We start from the raw sequence: 9516 nt of genomic DNA, 5'->3' as shown, positions 1-9516 counted from the left end.
GCCTTCTCCCATTCCTACTCCCTCGAGAAGAGCCACAGGTTGCAAATCCAACCAACCGCACATTCCGATTTTGCAAAATCACTCACAAAGATCTCCCTTTCGCGCCCGCGCCCCCTCCTCCCGCGCCGGGTCGCCCGGCCAGGTCCACAAAGTGTTCTCTCCTCCCGGGTCTTGCACGTTGGAACGCGGGCTGGGGCTGTTTTGTTTTCCCCTGCCCAGTGCAAGGACCTCGGTAATGTAAAGCCTAATGTTGGCCACTTTCCGGCCCGCCGTTGTCATTTTACAAAGACTGCACCATAGGAAAAATAAAATAAAATTTAGGAACCAGGGGGAACAGCCATTGGGAGCTAACACCAAGTCACGCAGTACCCAAAATACAAACACCGCGACCGCCAAGAAATCCCGCCACCTTCCTTCTCTGCTAGGCTGTCTGGTGAAGGTTCCCGGAGTCCCCACACACTGAACAGCACCGCAGGTGCAAACGCGTACCCCTTGACCACCTCCCACCCCCAAATCCCCGTCCCGCCATCAGCTTCTCTCCTTAGGATGGGAGAAGGAGCGCGTGGTGTTCCCGACTCCCTTGTCTGCAACCAAGAAAGAATAATTTCCAAAAGTATTCAACATCCCCGCCCCCAGGCAAGCTAAACCTCCCCCAAAACACAGGGAAAGGGGACACCAAAACACTCGCATCTCGTTAGGAAGATCACGGCTCTGAACGGAAAAAGTAGAAACTATACTTCATCCGGATTTTAAGGGGATTAAAAAAAAAAAAGCCACCGAGGAGTTCGATTGCATTTTTCCCTTCAAAATCTCGGCTCGGAGGCAGTGAATCTAGAGGACCGAGGCCGGTGGAAGAGAGCCAGCGGGACGAGCGAGCGGGCGGTCTCCCTCCTCGCCTCCCGGAGTTACTAAGAAGGACGGGAAGGGGATGGCAGAAGAGGCCAGGGCAAGGTGGAGGGAGGGAGGGAAGCCGAGGCAGGAGCGAGGTTAGCAAGGAAGGCAGTTTGCAAGCTAGAAAAGAGGGGAAAAACACAGCCGCACGAATCCAGCGAGATCACAAGCCGTACGCAAGCAGGCAGCAGAAAGAGCGAGAGCGAGGGCGAGAGCGCGAGCGCGCGTCCTCTCCGCGGTCTAGGGCCAGACAGCCCCAGACTTGCCCCAAACACCCCCCAAACACTGTCTCGTCCTCTCTGCTCAGGCCGCCCCCTAACTATCCTCCTTCCTCTCCTCCACCTCCTTTTAAAAAACCAAAACAACACAAGGGAGGGTGGCAAAAGCCTCCCCAAACCGGCCGATTCACTCAGACAACAAGAATCAAATAACAAATACATAAAAATCTATATCCTAGAGTGGGAGAGACATGGGACTAATCTTCGGCATTTATTTTAACACCTGACAGCTAGAATAAATAAATATATACATTTATATCAATAGATACACATAGGAAACTTGGAGCCAAAGCATTTGGCAAGAGCGGAAAAAAAAGAATTAAAAGGTAAAATAATGATCATGAGCAGCGGCGGCGGCAGCGGCACCAGCGGCAACAGCGGCGGCGGCGGCGGCAGCAGCAGCAGCGGCGGCAGCAACAGCAATAATCACCTGGTGTCCGGCCTTTCCTAGAAACTTCTTGCATCACCACTTCTAAGAACCCCAGTTCTAAGAATCAACAGAGCTCAATTCTCGGAATTTGAGCTTCGGACTTTACCACTGCTACATGGCAGGGGAGGACTCTATGTCAGCTCCGCGGGACTTTTGCCTCCCCTCGCCGGTACAAAGCATTCAAAGCATAATATTTTTCCACCGATCGGCATATTTAGAGGTCCTACTGGGCTGGGCGTCTCGGATTTGGAGGTTCTGGTTCGAGGCTAGAGGGGGCGGACAGTGGACCTCCCTCCCCGGACTCAGGATGATGGTACAGCCTGCTCCGCCAGCGTCACGTGGGCGGCCCCTCTGTGACGTCGACGTCTTCGCTGTAGCAAAGCTCGGCCTCTGGAATTCTGAGAACTAATTTGCTATTCGGTGACATAAGAGGGGGAGTGCGCTTTGCTTTCCTGGGGTCTGGGGCTCATTCCTCCTCTCTTACCCATAAACTCAGCTCCTGGAGCTAAATTACACGAAAGGGAGCGAGAGATTCGAACCGTTGGGAAAAGTCTGTTATATATACTAGGTTTAGAAGCGAGTCAGAGAAAAAACAAACACCACAGCTCTTTGCAGCTAGAATAGTAGGCACCACGAGAAAAATATTTGCCAAGCAGTTTTCGGTGGGTTCATTTGCTTTATTTTTATTTGGGACAGTTTTTGTTTTCCTTGTCAATGTGATGGGTTGGGATTTTTGGTGGTTGTATTTTGATGGTTTTCGGATTTTTGCTTCTGATGTTTGCCTTTTGCAAGTTTGTGGTGTTACGTAAATCGTAGGATCCCGCAAAGGTTGGATTTGGGTGTCGTGTGTGTGTGTGTGTGTGTGTGTGTGTGTGTGTGTGTGTTTCCCTAATCTCTCAAGCTTTTTAAAGAAGATGTGCTATTTTAATACTGATGCTATTACTGAAAGAAGCTGAAATTTTTGGTCGTATGTAAGCTACCCAACCCCCGCTTTTTTGGGGGGCGGGGGGGCGGTGCAGCAATTTTGTTTTTCCCCTTGGACTTTTACTGAGAGGAGGCTCTCCTGCACTTAAGTGGCTGTTCAGAGGATTTGTTTTGTTTGGGTTTGTTTCTTTCCAGGACAGCAAGTGGTGGGTTTACTCTTTCTGTTATTGTAGACTTAGGAAATTTCTTGCTGCAGAAACGTGTGTGTATTTAGGTATGTGTACGCATGTGTTCTACAAAATTCTGTGAGCCAAAAATACCTGTTTGTGTTTTGCTTTTTCCTAAAGTCTTGATTCCTCCCCACCCCCAACCCCACTCCTGTCTCCTTTCAAGGTCGTTGTCAAAAATCTCTTCTGTCTCTGTTCTAAGACATCAGCCGGAGGGAATTCTAAAGGCCTGCCATGCCAGAATCACAGATACTGCGTGTATTTAGAACAGACTGTGCTACAACCATAATGCGCTGCACGCAGCACAGTTCTCAGCTTTCAAGCTGAGTTGGGAGGAGGAGGAGAAAGGGGAAATCTTTCTTTCTTCCTTCCTTTCTTTTTTTAAAGGCAAATGCAGTGCAGAATCATTTCACTGTGGGCCTTGGTTTGTTTATTCAGAACTGCCAGTTTCCCTATTTAAATGTTGGTTGGGGTTTTTTCCCCTCCTACTCATCCCTGAATGAGGGAGACTCTTGTTTCTTTAATGTCTCTCTCTTAAAAAAAAAAGGGTGTGAGGGGAAAATAATATTTCAGATTCCTCAAGTATTAACCCAAAATGTTTGGACCAGAAGCAGATTTCAAAGGTCAGGCTGTTCTAAGCTTTGGCTATGAGAGTCCTTCCGGCGACTCATTAAATTACAGATGAGTTCTTAAAGGTTTCACAAAATTTCTGCACATGTTAATTTCCAATAACGATATCATCCAAAATAATGTACCTCTCCATCCCTCAAATTTGGGTTTATAATGGAGACGTGAGCAGAGCTATGAAAGATTGCTGGCTGTTTCCTGGGATATTTGGGATCTCTTTCCCAAAAGAAGTCTATAAGAAGTTCATATCTATTGCTGACAATGCTGTGGTTGATGCAGCCCCCTTTTTAAAAGGCTGCGTTGGGGGTTTTAGAACCAGGAGAGGTCCAAAGGAGGTGATTATTTTCTACACGGCCTGGAGCTTAGGAAATACGTAGGTCCGTCCCTGAGAAATCTGAATAGTTTAATACTTATTTACAGCCTCTCAGAAAAGCATGTCATGTCACAATTTTTTTGAAAAATATACATAGGTCTAATCCTGTCACTGTTGTTGAAATGAACATTTTACCCTTAAAGACACATGATATTGTCAAGTCACAGATTCATTCTGCCAGAGGCTTATGGGTTTTTTTTTTTTAATCATCTCATTTCCCCTCATATTCAAAGAGTTTTAAATGAATCCCACTGGATTCAAAATGACAACTCGACTTTACTGAAGTGAGTTTCTTTGTGTATTTATATGTGTGATATTTTTTTTCTTTTATGAGCAATAAGAACTTTAGGGTCTCTTGGGAGTATTTATATGGTTTGGAATGTGAATTGTATGAATCTGCCCTATTATTGGTGGTACAATGAGGTTTTATGATTTTTGGATATTTTTCTTGTAAAAGTTGCCCTCTAGCCTCATTGGTCCCTCCCCCAACCCCACCTTAACACACTCAGCTTGTCCCTTCTGCATTCTCTTTGCTACTTCAATTTTAGCCCCATGGGGGCGCTGAAGAGCAAAGGGAAATCTGCTCCCTCTGGCAATAGAATTAACCCGAGTGGGGGCTGGGAAGGAATTCACCCTTCTTGTACCTCAGTCCTCTTTAATTCTCTGCAGGGAGCGCTAGGAGGGAGAACCCACCAGGCTTGATTTTGAGATGATTAACCCCATCACCAGGGACCTCAAACCTTCTCAGCATATTATTTCTGGGACCAAGTTCCAGAGCCCTACCTTTCCTTTTCTTTTCTCTTTTCTTTTCTTTTCTTTTCTTTTCTTTTTTCTTTCTTTTTCTTCTTCAATTTTTTTTGCCAAATCAAACTGTTTACATTGAAAGAAATTCATTAACACAGACCATTACAAGAAAAAAAAATATTGAAAATATTCCAAAGGTAGAGATTTACTTTTAGGTAGGCCCCTTCCTCTCTATTGAATGAGTGGCAAGGAAAATTGTGCACCCACCTCTCAATCTCGTTTCAATTCCTAGGAATAAACTTTATCAAATTTTATACCAATTGAATCTCTTCCAGCATATTCTTCCTTCTCTCATTTTAATCACTCTCCATTAGTAACCAGTTCGCATCGCTATGTAAGTCTCCCTCACTACAGCAGTGCTACCATTATAGGATTAAAGATAAGATTGACTTGAATATATTCAAATTCTTTTAAATCATCCTGAAGAAACTCTAAAGAGAAATTCCGTGTCTGGAGTCTTATGTGTGATTCTTGGAGATATGGAGGGGCTGTGTATCAACCAGTCCTATGATTTAATGACTCTACTGGCTATTAATACTCAGAATAGGGGACCAGCCCAGCCTTTGCTCGGTGGACTGGGCATAGTAATAGGTTCCTAATTGCAACTGCTGGGTAAATATAAGCTTTGTTATAAAATAAAATATCCTGGTCCTAATGTTACAACTATTTAAGGAAAGGAACACATTTTGCATCCAGTTCCACTCACGAAATCTTCCTCACAATTCAGTCATAGCTGAAAAGGAACCTACTGTTGGAATAAACACTGTCTGGTCTCATTCTAAGGGGGCTCCAAATAGGAAATTGTTTTCCCCTGTCAGGAACTTCTGCTACCTGGGCAGATCTATAAACTATCACATTACAGAATTACAGACTTTCAAGCTGAAAGGAACCTTGCCCATCAATAACACAACTCCCCCAGGTTTCCTTCTACCAGGAGAAGCTGGCCCTCAACTGTAGACATGCGTGACCCCAGGAACACAGCTGAAAGGGGGTCTTTGTGGATTGATGGTTCTGTGTCATTTTAGAAAATCAGGGTGATATGACTACCTGGGTTTGGAGGAGGTTACCTTGTTTTCTGGCAGAATTGAGGGAAGCAAGGCTGCTTCGGGCTCTGTGTAAATTATAAACTGGTTCTCAGAACAAACTCCAAGTCATGATAAGTGTTGACTTTTGATGGTCGTTTGAATTTGGTTATGCTTGTCACCTGTGCTGCTGTGACACTATTTTTGATGGATATGGGAGATGTTATCTACCTGACATGAAAAAATTTACCTATTCATTTATTTCAATTCCTTCATTTAGAGCTATTGCAAGCAAGCTCAGTTTATTATCATTGGAGAAAAAAAGGAGTTTTCTTGGTATTTTTCAGAGATATGGAGCAGAAAGTTTTGAGACATTAAAAAAAAGATGATTTCTAGCCACTACTTTCTGAAAAAGTGTCGATGTTTCATTTTGATCCATATGCTTCCTGCTTTCAGCCTGTATTATTCTAAGACTTGTTTTTTCTTTTCAGCCTAGCTCAGAATTTTTCCCCCAAACACTGATTTTTCCACTTTCCCCACTTATATGAAATGGAAATAAATATCGGGAGCTTAAAATAGAGAAGTAATTGGGGGGAGGGGGACATGTAATCATTTGTTTATTGCATTCGATCACTGTTTTTGAATAGCAGGGTTTTCACTTCCTATGAAACCTTCGCATGAAGGAAAGCAGCAGCTGGACTCTGAGAGGGATGAGAGGAGGAAAGCACTTGAGTGTTTGTAAACTCAGGGTGGAGGGCCCACCCTTCTGCCCGCTGCTGTACTTAGCTGTCTTTACTACTTAAGGCTAGAAGTGGAAAAACTTGATTTGCATGTTGTGCCTGAATTTTTTTTTTCTTTCTTCTCCACACCGCCCTCTGTACACCTGACCATGCAGAAGCCTATCTGAAGCCGGCTTGATGGCAGGGAGAGCTGGAGAGCGGAAGAATGTGCAGAGGGAGGGAGTGCTTGGTACTTTTCCATTCACATCTCCACAGTGGCTTTTCTTGTTTATTTCAGCCTCCACCCGCAGGAACCTTTCTGCTGCTTGAAATTCGAGTCATTAAACTGTTCCCTGTGGTCAGACTACAGATGTTTGGTGCATGTTTCCTACATGTCGGTGTCTATGTAGCATATGTACCTATAGAAACACATACACACAAACGTGTAACTCCACAGGGGCATAGTGTGAGGTTGGGGCGGGGGGCGGGGGGGAGAGACACTGGATAGGTTGCCAAAAAAGCCTTTGTTTCTAATTACAGTTCTGCCTGGAAGTCCTTATGGGACCTAGAGCAAAACCACTTGTCAAGACTCAGTTTCCTTGACTATGTGAAGGAATAACCCAGATGATATGCATGATGTCTATTTGTTCAAAATTCTATACCCATGTATCTAAATGCATATTTACATAACTTTAAGGTGGGGAGGGAGAGATGGAAAGGAGCTTTGTGTACCTGGGATGGGGGAAAGGGTTAAAATTTAAACTTCTAAGTAAAGAAGGCAATCCCAGAATTCTCACCTCTATCAATTTTTAACCAATTGTAGACCAAAGTCTGGGATTATGCTGAGTTGGGTCCAAAAGCCAACTGAAGATTTTAAATGTTAGGAATTGGAAGAGGCAGTTTCTAAGACCTTGTACTTTTGATCTCCAGCATTCAGAATCAAATGTGACAATTCCCAAGTGTCTTTTCTGCCCTAGAATTCTTCTGTAGTTTTGTTTGTTTTTGGAAACTGTCCTAGTTAATGATAGAAAGGAGATGACACTTGTAAACTGGGCAGTCTTTAAGCCACAGAGCCCCATGTGGGTGTGAAAAATATGTCATAATGTGGAGAGAGAGAGAGAGAGAGAGAGAGAGAGAGAGAGAAGAGAAGAGAAGAGAAGAGAAGAGAAGAGAGAAGGGGGGAGAGAGAGAGAAAAAGAAAGAAAAACCTAGAGAGAGAGATTCCTAGTAAGAAACTTAGAGGTAACCCAGCCATCACTGCATTGAAAGTAATTATTTGAAGTCAGAGGAAATTACAGATGAGGAGTTTGCCTCAAAAAAAAAAAAAAAAAAAAAAAAAAAAAAAAGCCTTGGTCTACCAGAAGAAACTTGAAGTTAATGAAAGAGATATTTTCCATCAAATTAATATTTCCTATATTAAAAAAAATATTTCCTATAATTTTTAAATCTTCATTCTTGAAAAAGAAAAGTCTAAAATTTTTCAAATCTGATTGTCTAGATAAATTAAGGTCTTTAACAGCAGTGACCGCCGTACTACCACCATCTCTCCACTGGCTTAGACCTTCTGGAATATTATTGGTACCCCATGGACAAGGAGAGGTGAGCCAGTTACATAATATACTAGAACTGGGAGGGTCCTTAGCAATTATCCAATCCAACACTACTGATTTTGTATAATTGGAAATTGAGGCCCAGGCAGAATGTTTTTGCCACACACACTGAATCACTGACAGAGCTGGATCCAGAATTTGGATGCTCTGGTTTAAATCTGGGCTATGGCTTTTCCATGGCTTATCATGGAAAGAGGATTTGGAGTGGGTAGCCCTGAAAAATAGCCATTTTCTGTGGCCTTACATTCACAGAAGGCCTCACATTTGGACTTTTGACATGATCTCCCCAGAGTTTCTCCATCAGTCTTTCCATACATAGACAGATGGAAAGAAGATCATTTTACACGTGTTTTGTGTTGGGTCCCAGCGTAGGACTCAGTATATGATCCCCCACAGGCTCCTAAGGTACTGTGATTTAATATAGTTAGTAAATCTATAGTTGTTTTATGAATGGTGCAATTGTATCATAGTTGAAGATAATAATTTTACATTTAAAATATCATTTGGCCTGAAAACAATGATGCTGCAGTAGCAGTGAGCACACCAAGCAGATCGTGACCTGATACATTCTCCAGTATTGGGAGGCAAGGCTTTTGAACAAATGGCTAATTCTAGTTCTAGGACTGGAGCAGGAAATACACAAAATTAGGATGGAACATCTTGTAGCACCATAGAGTAAGGAATTGTTAAAAACAAAAACTGTATCAATGAGGGATATTTCAAAGAGATCCTAAAGCCACCTGAAGAGCTCCAATGGCCAAATCTGGAAAATTTTGAGCAAAAAAATAGAGTAATATTGAATTACAACCCAAAGTATAAAATGAATATCCATGAATCCACACAGATATAAATAAATTATTGAATATATGAATAAATGGTAGAAAAGATATAAATCTCCCTTGCAGAAGAATTCCAAATAATTTATGAAGATACACTGCCCTCAAGGAGAGGAAGTATAACTCCCTACTTTTAAGTGTGAGCTGTGCATGGTGCCTTTCTTCCAAAGAGGACAGTATGGGAGGGAGGATGAGGGTGAGAGGAATTTTGTGTAGACAAACCTGCCAAACAGAGTACATCAAACAGGTCATCAAGGTCAACATCAATAGTGATAAACCATGGTGATTGTATCTACCTTTGATATGAGGTGATGAAAACGGTTCTCTACCTACATGACTCCTCAAAAGCGTCAAGGTCATAAAAAAGAAAGGAAAGTCTGAAGTAGCCAAGAATAGCCTGAGGAGATATGACAACTTAAAGTAATATAGTAATCCAGATGGGAGCATGGAATAGAAAAAGACATAAGGTAAACCTAAGCAAACCTGAATAAATGACGGACTTAAGTTAATATGGTGTCAATATTGTTTTGTTAATTGATACAAATGTTCCATCGTATTGTAAAATGTTAATAATAGGGAAAACTGGGCACATGGTTGTTCTCTGTACTATCTTCTCAATTTATATATATAGTTGGAGAGGGGAGTGGGGAATAGGGGCATATCTTTATTTTCCTTTTCAATACCAGAAATCTCCAAAAAGTGAGCCAGGCCTCTCTCAACATCTGAGAGGGCTTGCTTCCCACCCAACCATGCCCCCAAAATAGAATCAGGGAAA

At 42.7% G+C, this 9516-nt stretch overlaps 1 protein-coding gene and 1 long non-coding RNA gene across 2 annotated transcripts in view; one reads left to right on the top strand and one right to left on the bottom strand.

The window, feature by feature from the left end:
- The window catches only part of BCL6 (B-cell CLL/lymphoma 6), a 42103-nt gene extending 40423 nt beyond the window's left edge, over positions 1-1680 (bottom strand). Inside the window, exon 1 of the mRNA XM_005876266.2 lies at positions 1600-1680. The gene's annotated coding sequence lies outside the window, so the exon portion shown is untranslated. The remainder of the gene's footprint in view (positions 1-1599) is intronic.
- Positions 1681-1982: 302 nt separating this feature from the next.
- LOC106727819 lies at positions 1983-9311 on the top strand. The gene is made up of 2 exons (XR_001364073.1): positions 1983-2261; positions 6472-9311. It is a non-coding gene; the product is annotated as an uncharacterized LOC106727819 (long non-coding RNA).
- The last annotated feature ends 205 nt before the right edge of the window (positions 9312-9516 follow it).

Source organism: Myotis brandtii, unplaced genomic scaffold, assembly GCF_000412655.1.
Source record: "Myotis brandtii unplaced genomic scaffold, ASM41265v1 scaffold483, whole genome shotgun sequence".
Classification (NCBI taxonomy): domain Eukaryota; kingdom Metazoa; phylum Chordata; class Mammalia; order Chiroptera; family Vespertilionidae; genus Myotis; species Myotis brandtii.
This window is presented reverse-complemented; position numbering and strand designations above follow the sequence as displayed.